This window comes from Ascaphus truei, chromosome 16, assembly GCF_040206685.1.
Source record: "Ascaphus truei isolate aAscTru1 chromosome 16, aAscTru1.hap1, whole genome shotgun sequence".
In the NCBI taxonomy this organism is placed as follows: domain Eukaryota; kingdom Metazoa; phylum Chordata; class Amphibia; order Anura; family Ascaphidae; genus Ascaphus; species Ascaphus truei.
In genome coordinates this window covers 34,487,393-34,501,402 of record NC_134498.1, presented here as the reverse complement: position 1 = coordinate 34,501,402, position 14,010 = coordinate 34,487,393, and the positions used below count along the sequence as shown (strand labels likewise).

The window sequence follows — 14,010 nt, the reverse complement described above, 5'->3', positions numbered from 1 at the left end:
GGGTGGGAGGGGTGGGGAACTGGGACTGGGTGGGAGGAGGGAACTGGGACACTTGGGTGGGTGGCAGTGACTGGGTGGGTGGGTGACAGTTACTGGGTGGGTGGGAGACAGTGACTGGGTGACAGTGACTGGGTGGGAGAGAGTCACTGGGTGACAGTGACTTGACAGTGACTGGGTGGGTGACAGTGACTGGGTGGGTGACAGTGACTGGGTGGGTGACAGTGACTGGGTGGGTGACAGTGACTGGGTGGGGTGACTTACCTTGCCGCCGGACACTTTCCCCTGCTGCCCCCGACATCCCCTGCTGCCCGGGACAGGAGGTGGGCTTGGGGGCACGGGAGGTGGGCTCGGGAGGGGGTGCCACGGGAGGTGAGCTCGGGAAGCTGGCCGCGGGGGGGAAGCAGGCCGCAGTAGGAGCTGGTACTTCCTCCTCCGTCCCACGTAGGGAGTGGGGGGGAGGAAGGGAGCGGGCCCTGCTTGCCCTGCGCATGCGCACGGGACCGCGGGGGGAATCTCCGCCATTTTTGTTAACTTGAGCGGACACCGCGCGGCCAGCCTCGCTGCGACCCGGCAATTTTGGTGCCGTGGCCCGGTGCCGGGTCGTGACCCACCATTTGGGAAACGCTGAGTTAGAGAATTCACAGTTATGAAGTCAGACACCAAAGGCCCAGAACTTTCTGCGCTCTCATTATCTGAGGAGCCTTCAAGGTCATCTGTCACGAGCACTTTGACTAGCAAAGGTCATGTGTGAGGAAGCAGAAAGGGTTGAGTTATGGGAGTAGCCAGTGGAATTAAATATACTGAAGTGCCAGGTTTGCTGTCTGAAGAGAGTATATACGATACGGTGTTACGTGCTGGTGTGGTATAAATGGTGTTTACATCGTCTCAATACCATTTATCAGAACCTAAACTTTGAAATGATCGGACTCGGGTCAATAACTCGATTCTCGTGTTTGGATCTTTTAAGAAAGTGGGGCTAAACCCCCTGGAGCTACAGAGATTATTAAACATCTTGTAGTTATACATAATTAGGAATGAACTAAAGTCAGTTTCTACACAATCTCCTTAACCCTTTCATCGGCAGAGGGACATTTAAACGCATGGCAGAACATAGCCCTGTGTCGCAGGCCCATCGAACAATGAAAGGGTTCAGAGCATTGAATAAAACATGTTAGTGTGAATGGGTAAAAAAGGCTAATGTGCTCATTATAACGTGCTAATGCATATGTAGCAGTTATGGCATTTGGTATAACTTCAGGCATTTCATTACAATTCTTACACCTGTGTTGTGTACGTTGAAGCACTCTTACACTATAATGTGAGCCTTTACCTGAAGTGTATGTATGTATGATGTCTTTATTTATATAACGCCCACAGCTGTACTTAGCACTTTACATGAGACAATACAATTCAGGGAATTATAGTACAATAAATTCAACGAACAAGATCAGACAATAGGAAAGGAAATCCCTGCCCCGGAGAGCTTACAATCAGTGGCGGATTTACAAAAATGCCGCCATTAGGCACTCACCTGGTGCCGCGCACCTCCTTCACGCCACCCTCCGTCAGCATCAAATGATGCTGCGACGTCACATAGCTTCGCGTCACCATGGTAAGGCCTTTATTATACCAGATGCCTCTGAGCAGCAGCGCAATCCGGTGACATCACCCTGCGCTGCCGCCGAGCGGCATCTTGGTCATACAGGGGAGACAGGAGAGAAGAGATGCAGAGTAGGCGTGGCCATGAGCGGTTCGCCCTCATTGGCTGATCCGCTCACGTGACACAGCCGTCGCCTGCCAAAAACAATTTGGAAAATCTCTTCAGGAGACGGCCGCCAATACATTAGCTTCATCTATCTCCAGGAGTATGTTTAAATCATCATGTCAATCCCATATAGGTAATATACCAAAGGGATTCTACAGATGGGGTTTTTGTAAATATTGTAAATTTGCCATACCTACGAAAAGAGTACACACATTGTTTACGAATAGCAAATACAGGATCAATACATTCATCAACTGTCAAACTAGTCAAGTTATTTATGTCATCACATGTGGATGCAAATACAAATATGTGGGCAGGACAATCAGATCCCTATATATTAGAATTTCAGAACATATTAGATTAATTAACAAACAAGATCTACTTCACCCACTGTCTAAACATTTTGTACAATGTCCACTTGGTGGACTTAAGAATTTTACATTCTTTGCTGTTTACATGTTACATGTTTCTATTAACGCTAGAGGAGGTGACAGGTTGAATCGTTTAAACAAAAAAGAAATGTCATGGATTTTTTCTCTTAATACCTTACAACCTCATGGTTTGAACATTGAATGGGAATTGAAACATTTTCTTTGTGATTAATTTTTATATGTTCACCCTTTTCATTCATTCCTTCCCATCCGTTCAGCCCTTCCATCACCCTATCCTTTTCCCTTTCCCCTCCCCCTCTTCCCCCCCCCCCTTTTCCCTTTCCTTTCCCCCCCCAACCCCCCCCCCCCCCACTTTACTCCCCCCTTCTCTCTTCCCAGAATATATCTATATGGCTTTATATGCTACTTTGTATTATCTTTTGGTACAATTTATTATGATCATGTTTATGAAGATCTACTATGTGTTAAGTTGTTACATGTTCTACCTTTTTTCAACAATATGATACTACAAGTCATTTCATTGTCTCTTATGATATTTCGTTCTATATATTTGGGTGTTTTTTTGATATTATACATTCATTATTCCAATTTGGCAATTGCGTGCATATTGCTTCAATCAATCGTGTTTTTAAGTGTGACCAATTGATTATTGATTTTTCGTTAGGCATATTTTTCATGATATTATGATACATGCATTTCTGTATAACAGTATTGTTGCTCATTATCATTTTATTCTCACTGTTTTTAAGTTGTACATTCATGTGATGGTTGTGGGATGTGTGACGGTAGTGAGGGTTTGGCCCGGGATTAACGGGGTTACCCCCCAAGGGCCCCCCTCTAACCTCGCCCGGGAGACAAGGGGTTAACTGGGCTGAGGCCCAGAACTGTGACTTAACCCTTGTTAAATAACATGAAAATGCTTATTCCCCTGTGTAAATGTATTTTCCCCTGTTTCCCTGTCCCATTGTAATGTCTGGGTTAATCAGTGTTTGCATAGCACACACACTGGGTCATCAGGGGTTAACTGTGTAAGCCCAGTGGGCTAGTTAATGCGTTATCTGTGTATTCCCTTTGCCTCATGGGCCTGCAACTGCCTGTGTCAGAGTGTAAGTGATGTCTGGAACATGAGGGGAAAGGGGGGGAATATTTTAACCTGTCTTGCCTGCCAGCGAGGTATTCTGAGCTGGGGTCTTAGAGAAGAGAAGGTTTTAGCACCCCACATGATAGATGCAGATGGGGGACATATATTTTTGATAAAGTGACTTTTTGCAGTTTGTGGAAATGTCCAGAAACCAAATGGTTTGCCTCATCTGAGTCTAGTCACTTGCCTATGCACGCTTCCTCTCTCCCAGTGCATATCAAAAGGGAGGTGTGAATTGGCCAGATTGGAGCCTGGCTTCCCAGGGGAATTGTTTATGCAAGGAGCAATAGCCCACTTCAAAAGGTTTTATTGATGGGGCCAGGGGGGGGGCTACCCCCAACAGGATATCAAAAGTGAGTAACTTTATTAAATATAAGAATACTATGAGATGTCCTTGGCTGAAAAGGATAAGAATTACATATGTGTATCCGTTGGATGTAGCCCATCGTTTTGAGGCTAAACCTTGTACATTTACCTGTTACGAAATGCCAGATATTAATATCTCTATTAATTTTCATATTACAATGTAATGTTGGGTCTCTCTATGAACGTCAGGTGTCACAGAATGCAGTAATATATCTCACCTGACTGTATGTTTTACTGAACTCAAGTTATGCAATGATTTGCAGTAAATATGGAATTTTAGTTGAAGTTCTGAGAAACTGCAGCCCCCCTGCTATGATAATGAGCAGGGAAGAGGATGTCTTTGTAAACGTGGTAACTCACATTTACACACCAAGGTTTCCTGCAGGAGTGAACATGACAAATGTCCTCCCTGCTTCAAAGGGTTTATTGATGGGGGGGCTACCCCAAGCTGGAAGTCCCAAAATGAGCTTCAAAAGCTTCCAAGGGACATTTGCTAGCCGTCTCGGCACCTAAGGTTACAGATAGAGGGACAAACGGTATATAAACTAGCTGTCCACCCTCTATCAAGTGTTGTTCATGCTGTTCATTGTTCTTCATGCAAATGATCTTCATGCATGCATGCGTCCTACCTGTTTTGCTGTGATGTCAACTCAAATGGGAGAAGTGGCAGGCTGTGATCCTGCTGGCTTTTTTGCCATAATCTTTAAGTAAGTGTCTATATTTTGCCTGTTATTGTATAATCTGTTGTGTTCACCTTTATCAAGGAATAAATTCTATTTATCATATCTAAGTCTCGTCCCAGTTCAAACCCAGGTATATATATATATTTATATATAGTTTTTGGTGTAAAATTACAGCCTGTCGCAAGCTCTCGTGACAGGATGGTATGCACCTGTGGCTCATTTATTTTGGGCAGGTATACAGGTGTTGTAGCTATTACAGACTATAAGTGGATGTCTTTCAAGCAAACGGATCACTCTTTGACAAAGGCCTGACAGGCTGAAACGCGTCAGAGGATCCGTTTGCACGCTGTGCCAATAAAGTATTTTTACAGTCACTACATCAGCCTTCTTCATATTCTTCATCTACGGTTGTGCGGCGCCTAGACCTCCTCTGGGAGGATTTCCAATTGATCATACAGGGGAGACAGGAGAGAAGAGATGCAGAGGAGGCGTGGCTATGAGAGGTTCGCCCTCATTGGCTTATCCGCTCACGTGACGCGGCCGTCGCCTGCCAAAAACAATATGGAAAATCTCTTCAGGAGAGGCCGCCCTGCAGCCCAAGGCGGCGCGCTGCTATGTGAACCTTCACCGGATTTCAGCTATTTGTTTGCTGGCGATATCTAGTATAATCACGGCCTGACGTCACATGGCATCATTAGACGCTGACTAAGGAGGGCCGGACGAAGGAGAAGGTAAGATCTTTACAGAGTCCCCGCTCTCTCCCCCGGCAATCAGTGGGGAGGGAAGAGAGCAGGGCCTCTGTGTATTTTGGGAAATTTGCTGCCCTAAGCCCAGACCCAGTGTCGGATTTCCCATTAGACTCGGGCCTAGGGCGGCAACATTATGGGGCGGCAAAAATGTCCACCCCCATATACATTTGTCGTGCTCTTGGGCCTATCAGGCCAGATGGGAAGTCGCTTACATGTGGTGGCCGCCTCTTTGCTGCCGCCCTCCTTCTCCATTAGAATCCCAGAGTCAAATAACGCCGCAGACGCCACCAACATGACATCACACGGCGTCTCGTTGCCATGACAATGTGACGTTATGCCCTCAAATGACGTAATGACATCGTGTTACCATGGCAACGCTGCCCGAACCTACCGGGCCTAATGGTAAATCTACCACTGCTTAAAATCTACAGATCATTCTACCACCCTCTGTGATGCTAAGCACATTAGTGACCACCTATTGTTTCTATAAGCCAAGACTGGTTTTGGTTTGGGACACATTTACTGTGAGAACAATGTAGAATCCGTTCTGCCTAGCACTTTCAAAAGATACGTTACGGTGTTGTATCAGCCCCACTAAGTACCCAGAAACTGCCCAAGCTTCAACCCCTTCCTATTTTACAAGTGTTGCTTTTACTAAAAGCAACAAGTAGCGTTGGATATCGGGGCAGGTTTCCATCTTTCAAGGAGATCATAATATTTAAAGAATATGAAAATCCAGCCCGGTGAGAACATTTGGATTATGAAAGCTTTGTGGGATAAATAAATCACTGTGAGCTGGCTACATTATTCCAGCATCAGGTTATTTTCAGTGGCAAGCTGCACACGTCATCACCCAGAAGAGGGATTTATTAACCGCTATTACTTGCCAGCGTATTCTAAATGCGCCTGCCATGATAATATCACGAGATATGAAGAATTTTAATCAATCTGGTGCTTCAGGAGTTAATGCGGTTACCATTTGTCTTAAAAATACAAGATACAGCTAAACCCCGTTATAACACGGGTCTCGGGGTCCACCCCGAGACCACCGCGTTACTAACGGGTTCGCGAAAAAAAAATGGCCGCCGCTTTAACGCAGATTCATCCCGCGGGACAGGAGATGGGAGCGGGCATGTCCCTACGGTCCCCGCTTCCCCCTGTCACCGCGGGACAGCCCGCGGGGCAGGAGATGGGAGCGGGGATGCCCCTCCGGTCCCGGCTTCCCCCTGACACCACGTGAATAGAAAAAAAAACGCTATACAACCAGTTTCCGCCAGTTTTCAGCTCCCTGCCGCGCGACCTCCCCACCGACGCCACCCCCGCAACGGCAGTACTTTCTGGTACTATATTTAAAAATCACCACGGTCTGAAGTGTAAGTGTCTGTGAGTGTGTGTAAGTGTCTGTGAGTGTGTGTAAGTGTCTGTAAGTGTGTATAAGTGTCTGAGTGTGTGTGTAAGTGTCTGTGAGTGTGTGTAAGTGTGAACCGCAGAGGAACAGAGGGAACTGGCAGGCAACATCCACTCCTCACGAGCCGCACGGCGCATGCGCATGCGCACGGCGAACGTGAGGGGTGCCTGCATAAGTGTGCTGCTTTGGAGACAGGTAAGCAGTCTCCGGAAGACCGCTAACCCCCCCCTCCCCCCCCCCCCCGCCGCAGCACAGGGCCCTCGCGCAGCAGTACAGGGCCCGCCGTAGCCGCAGCGCAGGGCCCCGCCACCCCCCCACAGCACAATGACTTCCCACCCCCCGCCCCGGGCCCTAACACCCACCTACCTGCCCCCCCGCGCTGCACCGGGCCATCCTACCAGCCCACACAAGTTAGATTTTCCACTGACTTGGAGCAGTATATACAGTATTTGTAAGGGTGCATTATTTATTAATACAGTATATAGCTATAAATTGGTCCTTTAGAAGTGGGAATTTTTGTGAGTTGTGATAACTTTTTATATTTAAAGAGTGTTTAATGCTCCTCCTTTTAGTTTAAGCTTGTATAGAATGCAGTGTGTGTGCAGTGTGCAGTGTGTGTGCAGTGTGTCAGTGTGTGAAGTGTGAGCAATGAGCAGTGTGTGTGCAGTGTACAGTGTGTGTGCAGTGTGCAGTGTGTGTGCAGTGTGTCAGTGTGTGCAGTGTGAGCAATGAGCAGTGTGTGTGCAGTGTGTCAGTGTGTGCAGTGTGAGCAATGAGCAGTGTGTGTGCAGTGTGTGTGCAGTGTGTCAGTGTGTGCAGTGTGAGCAATGAGCAGTGTGTGTGCAGTGTGCAGTGTGTGCAGTGTGCAGTGTGCAGTGTGTGTGCAGTGTGCAGTGTGTCAGTGTGTGCAATGAGCAGTGTGTGTGCAGTGTGTCAGTGTGTGCAGTGTGAGCAATGAGCAGTGTGTGTGCAGTGTGCAGTGTGTGTGCAGTGTGCAGTGTGTGTGCAGTGTGTGCAGTGTGAGCAATGAGGAGTGTGTGTGCAGTGTACAGTGTGTGTGCAGTGTGTCAGTGTGTGCAGTGTGAGCAATGAGCAGTGTGTGTGCAGTGTGCAGTGTGTGTGCAGTGTGTATGCAGTGTGTCAGTGTGTGCAGTGTGCAGTGTGTTTGCAGTGTGCAGTGTGTGTGCAGTGTGGCAGTGTGAGCAATGAGCAGTGTGTGTGCAGTGAGTGTGTGCAGTGTGTGCAGTGTGCAAAAACGGGAGCCACGGGAAAACCGCGTTATAACCGAATCGCGGTAAACGAGGCGCGTTATAACGGGGTTTAGCTGTATTAGGTTTGTGACAGGTCAAGACTCTTCCTAGGTGTGTGCAGATCTACAAAGAGGTCTTAATTGGTGGGTTATCACGTATAGCCCACTCAAAGTACCATGTGTGTTGCATGAGACTAATAGAACCTGGAGATAAGGGCATTTGTTTTGCCAGAGATGGGATTAAATGATTGCTCTCTTAACATGTATATGAACAAGCCACTTTCAAAGGAAGCTGTGACAGTCTTGAATGATCATTTGTTCATCACAGAGAAGGGTGACACACAAGTCACCCCTTAGTTGGAGGACTTTAATAAAAATGAAGATATCTGGTGATAACCGCTTCTAAATTATTATGTTTAGATATTTGTAATCGTTTAAGGAGACTAATGCAATAAGACCAGACACCTCATGTCTAGGAGGTTGGCAGGGACAGATATCCATTTGTCACTCAAATTTAGGAGCACACCAATGAAAATTAGTCTTGATACATTCATCAACCTCGCCTTAATCTATTGATGTGACTCACGTGTGCCTAAGTATTGGAGAAATTAAGATATGAGGTCTTTCATATATCTAGGAACCTTTTTAAACGTCTTTTATTGTAATTGTATGTTCTTGTAATAATCTTTTTCAGTAATCTAAAGCACTGTATTTTTATTTATATAAAACCATTTAATAAGTAATGCTTGGGCTTTGGATTAACTGTTGCACACTCGGTAGAGAGTGATTTAATTTTTTGGACACATTTTGCTACAACAGATTTTGGTGTGTTAAGTGCATAGTTTTTCTATAATAAACAGGGACCTCTGACCCTGGCAGATATATATTAATGGTATTTTTTTGCATACTTCTTGGGTGGTGGAAATGGATAGGTATGATTGCAATTGAGTAAGGGGTTAATATTAACACATTGAAAGTACCTTGCAGAGGAGAAAGGTGAGTTGGCTAGAGTGTGTTTTAACCCTGGTTGCATATCTGAGTCACATGCTCACCAGTGTGCTGGTTGTGACAGGTGGTATGTGAGGACGGGTTGAGGGGATATATTGTTCATTTGAGGGACGTTTACAAAGGTGAAAAGTGGGCAAGCTAGAGAACTGTGTGTATTAACCCTTGTCCCGTATTTATAAAAATAAATTACCAGGAAATCATTCACTGAGAGTTGCCTCTCGTTTTCAAGTACAGTATATCCTGGGCATAGAGTTATGATGACAAATACATGGTTACAAATACATAGTTACATTAAGTGAAGAGGGTATACATTATATACAAGACATTGCATGCACAGTTAAAGATAATACATGTTATAGGCGTATGTAACAGTTACAGACCAGATTAAAATGTGAGACAGCTTTAGTTTTGAAAGAACTTAGAGTGGTGGCGGCTGTGAGAGTCTCCAGTACATTGTCCCAGTTGTGTGGTGCACGGAAAGAGAAGGAGGAGCGGCCGGATACTTTGTTGAACCTTGGGACCATGGACAGTCTTTTGGAGTCAGATCTTAGATGATATGCAGGTCACGTGCTCACAGGTTGAAAGGTCCAGCGCTTCGGGGACTCCCACTCTCGGCGCCCCCTTACATTTTGCCGCCGCTGCCCTTGAATCCCCGGCGGCATTCCTCTGCTGTTGGCGTCACCCCCGCGGCTGGTCTCCCTCTTCCGGGTCGCGCGCGTCTTCATTACAGGGGCGCGCGGACCCAAGCTTCTCATACCCGGCATCCTGGAGGTAGTCCCGCCTCCTCCTTACGGGCCTGCGAACTGCGCACTAGCTCCCCAGCCCCAGTTCTACCCGGGTCAGCCCCCAGGCTTCTCTCCCCTATCAGGATGAATCCCTGGACCGCACCTCCGCTCCTCCCTTTCCCCTGATAGGCCCCTGCCCACTATTTAGTTCTGTCTCCCCATTCTCCCAGTGCTCTGCATAGCTACTGTACATAGACATAGATATAGCTGGTGCTGTCTGCTTCTGCTTCACTCTCTTGTTGTTTCAGCCCCTTTTCCTGTCCCTGGATTCTCTGCTGACCTCCCTGGATTTTGACCTTGGCTTTGGATTTCTACCACGCTGCTTTCTGGACCCCCGGACTTGACTTACGGACACTCTACCACGCCGATTTTTATACCCCTTGGACTTGGCAAACGGACCCTCGACGACGCAGCTCTCTCATCTTCACGTATAATGAAAATCCTAGAATTGCTCCAAGGAATTACTGATGCTTCAAATCATTTGCAGGTAATACTATCAAAAGTCCAGAAAAAATATATACTGCATCATAAATAATAAAGCAATCTTCCGTTCAGAGTCCCATTGAAAGATAAATATTGCATGAATATAATTACCCCACTTGAACCCTGTATCGTAGCGTCACACGGGTAGGGGCTGAGATATGGTAAGGAGGATGTGGAGCAACAACACAGCCGTGTCCCCTGAGAAGGAACATATACAGCTGAATATGTCGCCACCCTCCGCCACTGCCCTCATACATCCGGCGCCACACAGAGTCAAGGTAACCTCACAGCGGAGGTGCACGGGGGGGATAGAATAAGGAGCGCAAACACTCACATTCTTGACACGACGGGTCTCTGATCCACGCTCAGCGGTCGGCGTTCAGCATCCAGCGATGACGTCAGGTACCTCTGAACCGGAAGTAAAGAGTAGCGTGCTCCAGCCCAGAGAAGTAAAGCAAAAATAGAACAAAGCGGCGGTGCACTGCCACCGTCAGGTTATGGAAGATAGGAGATCCACACGCAGTAGAAATCAATAAAAGGTTGTAGTTTTATACGTGCATATACACTGGAAAAATATGCTACAGAGCGAACTCTGACGCGTTTCGTCCCTGCCTGGGACTTTGTCAAAGAGTCAAAGAGTCCCAGGCAGGGACGAAATGCGTCAGAGTTCGCTCTGTAGCATATTTTTCCAGTGTATATGCACGAATAAAACTACAACCTTTTATTGATTTCTACTGCGTGTGGATCTCCTATCTTCCATAACCTGACGATGGCAGTGCACCGCCGCTTTGATCTATTTTTGCTCTCATCTTCACGACCTTGGCTTATGGACACTCAAGATGCACCCTTCTCTACTCCTTGACTATTGGCTTACGGACTCAACCATTCTACGCCGGATTTGGCAAGTACCGAATTACTTCTATTTTTGTCCCCGGACCAGCTACGCTACTTACCACACTCCGGCCACGCCCCCGCTTGCTGTTAGGTGTGTGGTATTTGTCCGATCCACCTCAGTACCGGGGTTTCGTCTGGTTTGCGGGCAGGCCGAGCGATACACAGGTGTGCCATATGTGACAGCGACCGATCAGGTCATTTTCGGCTGAAATTTCCCATTCAACAGAATTAGAATAACACATAAAATCATTGACAATATGCATTGCCCCTCTGCTAACAATATCGGGTGATTATTGGAGCAACATAGGAAAAAGCTAGGGGAGTAGATTATTTTTTTCACTTGTATACATTAATGGACTGTGTTAATTTTAGTATGTCTTGCTGTCATGTGTGTGTCATTTAATGAGATTTAATATTGAGCACACTCTGGTTGCTATAGCAAGCTCCAGCACACCTCTTTTTGAGCCCTGCCCTCTCCCAAGCAGTGCAAGAGCTTTGGTAAGAAATTATCACAAACAGACCTCTTGCAGTGTCCCCAGCAGGAGACGGTCTGTTACAGCTTTCACCTCAGCCACAACGTTAACCTTAGTAACATAAGGTAATATTGTAGCTGTTGCATTCCACTGACTGCAGAATTGAATCAGTGCCGGCCATTACGGGAGTCCAGAGAGCCTGATCTTCACCGATCGATCACAGGACAACGGATCGATCGGCCGCTTAGGTAATTATGTTTCACTAAAGGTAACCAAATGCTGCATACATTTAAACAAATAAAAATGTCACCCGGAATGATCCTTTCAGTTTTATGTGACCTTCTAGCAAGTATTTGCCAATATTTTTGAAATCATAAAGTAGAACATGTCTTATTGTGTTGTTGTCATGATACAATATGAAGTCACATTTGTATGATATCCAGCATTTCTTGGAATGCTAAGTGGGATGTAACTCCTTATTAGCCTCATATTTTTCTCATGGCCCTAAATGAAACTAAATATACAACATGATTTGCAACTTCTGTGACTGCAAAGACTGGGCTTGTGAACTCAAAAAAACAAAAATAAGTGCTACGGTACTAAAGACTCGAGCTTCAAGAATTAGGAAACAAAACACCAGAGCAATTATAAAAAAAAAGTCAAAGGAAAGTCAATTAATGCAAAAGAATCAGGACATGGAGTAGAGAGGGGCCATGTTGTGTATGCTATGTATGTATTGTATATTGTGTTACTATACTGTAAATAGAACTTCAAAGAGCAGGCATTAGAATAGAGGGTGTTATAACATCATAAGTGCAAAAAAAAATTCAAAATATGCATTATTAGAGTGATCCCTGCTGCAAATAATTGACAATCTGAGAGGTATGTTGGGAGACATACAGAGACAGTAGGAGTAGGGTAATTGCAGTTGCTTATAGTGCCGGACCAATAGGGTTTGAAAATGTAGATAGGGGTAAGGGATACCGAGAAGTCAGAAGTCTATTGAAACCATAAAACTACCAGTATTAGGATTTTTGGGACAAGCCTTTAGAACCAAATATGCATATTTAACTACCATATAAATATAATAAAGTTCAACAACTTTTGGCTATCTCAAAGGGACATTTATCAGGGGATCCCAAGACCCTAGTCAGAAAGGCCATTGTTAGGGACCTCCATTGTTTCAATGTGAAGGAAGAAGCTACAGTATATCAAAAGCATTCCAAAGTGTTAATCCCCATACTGTATGATCATCACAAGGGTTTCTGATCTTCGACAAAGTCATCACGCTACGACGATCCTTAAAGTACTGTAACGTTGTGTTTGTTTATTTTACTGGTACTATAATGCTGACAATCTGCGCACTTTTTTGTAATGATGTATTCTTAAATAATTAGCCACTGACAACTAAATTAGTAGAGAAGTGACCGATTTGTCAACTAAAAGGGTATAAAATACCAATGCTAATTTGAATATTTCACAGGCTCTGACCCCGATTACACACACCGGCATCTATGGATGAGGAGGCCAAGATATGTATTCTAGTGTACAACCCCTACAGTTAAGCCCTCAGTTCATAGCAGCCATCTGAAATTACATTTTGTTCAACTGGAAATGTCTCAATTTTAGTTTCCTCTTTTGACTCTTATATCAAACATTTATTCGGTGCATTGCTCTAATTTTATTAGAATTTGATAGCCAACCTGCTTGTAAATTACAAAAAGAAATGTGAACAGTAAAAATAATATATGACAATTGGATAAGAGCCTAGAATCGCTGTAGCAGTGTTTAACACCGCTGTTCAAGGGGTCAGAGGAAAATATGGTAATCCTTCCATGAGAGACTAATAACATCATATGCTTGTATAGCGCTGCTAGTTTTACGTAGCGAGAGACATTTTGCAGGCACAGGTGGAGGTGGAGTTTACAATCTATGTTTTTGGTGCCTGAGGCACAGGGAGATAAAGTGACTTGCCCAAGGTAACAAGGAGCCGACACCGGGAATTGAACCAGGTTCCCTGCTTCAAACTCAGTGCCAGTCAGTGTCTTTACTTAGTGAGCCACTCCTATTCCCAACTAAGGCCTCGGACATAGTGCAGGCGACCAAAAGCGTGACGTCACGCGCGCCTGTACTTGCCAAGATTTGTGGCCTGCATGTTTGCGAGATGGGATGGGGGGCGTGGTGGAGGTGTGTCGGGGGCGCGGCCGTGACATCACGGGTCAGGTTCGCTCTCATTGGGCGAACTGCTCACATTAACCGGCCGTCGCGCGGGAAATTCAAACATTGTTGTCGCGCTTGTGGACGCGCGCGCACTACAGACATACACATTGGCGTCCTAGTGTTTGTTTTCGGAGCGAGCGATGTTGCTCGCGGGGTCTCCTGCACTATGGACGCAGTCTAATCCATTGCTAAGAGCCACTGTAGAAATGTGTTTTCTGTGGCCTCCTTATTCAATAGGATGAGAAGTTGAGTGGTGCACAGTTAACAATGCATTCACTTGGATTCACTTTACTGTAAGTTAACAGATCATTAACTGCCTCTTACCCAGCAATGCATCAAACAGTATTAGAAAGAGGAACGAGTGCAGCTATCCTAAATGTGGTTATTTCTGTAG

The 14,010-nt window shown here is 45.6% G+C and overlaps 1 protein-coding gene across 3 annotated transcripts in view; it reads right to left on the bottom strand.

The window, feature by feature from the left end:
• Positions 1-14,010, bottom strand: part of AGTR2 (angiotensin II receptor type 2) — a 33,391-nt gene that overhangs the window by 14,922 nt on the left and 4,459 nt on the right. Inside the window, exon 1 of one of the 3 annotated variants that reach the window (XM_075573134.1) lies at positions 10,983-11,136. The exons of the other annotated variants lie outside the window; for them this stretch is intronic. The gene's annotated coding sequence lies outside the window, so the exon portion shown is untranslated. Of the gene's footprint in view, positions 1-10,982; positions 11,137-14,010 lie in introns of those variants that run through there. 3 annotated transcript variants of the gene reach the window in all.